A 695-nucleotide genomic window follows, 5' to 3' on the forward strand; every position below is an offset into this window, starting at 1 on the left:
AAATTCACATAAGGTGAAATTAACCATTTGCTACTGAACTGTTCACTTGCAAATGGTTAATTTCACCTTATGTGAATTTCACCTCATTAAAAAAAAAAAAAGCTTTCCGAGGGGCAGGTCCTGGTGCTTGACAGCCAAGGCCATCTCCTGGGCCGCCTGGAGGCCATCGTGGCCAAGCAGGTGCTTCTGGGCCGGAAGGGTGTGGTTGTGCGCTGTGAGGGCATCAACATTTCTGGCAATTTCTACAGAAATAAGTTGAAGTACCTGGCCTTTTTCCGCAAGCGGATGAACACCAACCCCTCCCGTGACCCCTGCCACCTCCGAGCCCCCAGCGGCATCTTCTGGCGGACAGGGTGAGACATGTTGCCCCACAAGACCAAGTGAGGTCAGGCTGCTCTGGAGCACCTCGAGGTGTTTGATGGGATCCCACCAACCTATAACAAGAGAAAGCGAATGGTGGTGCCCGCTGCCCTCAAGGTTGTGCGTTTGAAGCCTACTCGCAAGTTTGCCTACCTAGGGCGCCTGGCTCATGAGACTGGCTGGACGGACCAGGCAGTAACGGCCACCCTGGACGAGAAGAGAAAGGAGAAAGCCCAAATCCACTACTGGAAAAAGCAGCTGCTTATGAGGCTACCAAAGCACGCAGAAAAGAACATCGAGAAGAAAACTGACAAATTCACAGAGGTCCTCAAGAC

The 695-nt window shown here is 52.1% G+C and overlaps 1 pseudogene; it reads left to right on the top strand.

The window, feature by feature from the left end:
- Positions 1–102: 102 nt before the first annotated feature.
- Positions 103–690, top strand: LOC104983844 (annotated as a pseudogene).
- Positions 691–695: the final 5 nt, after the last annotated feature.

Source organism: Bison bison, unplaced genomic scaffold (assembly GCF_000754665.1).
Source record: "Bison bison bison isolate TAMUID 2011002044 unplaced genomic scaffold, Bison_UMD1.0 scf7180017463989, whole genome shotgun sequence".
Classification (NCBI taxonomy): Eukaryota; Metazoa; Chordata; class Mammalia; order Artiodactyla; family Bovidae; genus Bison; species Bison bison.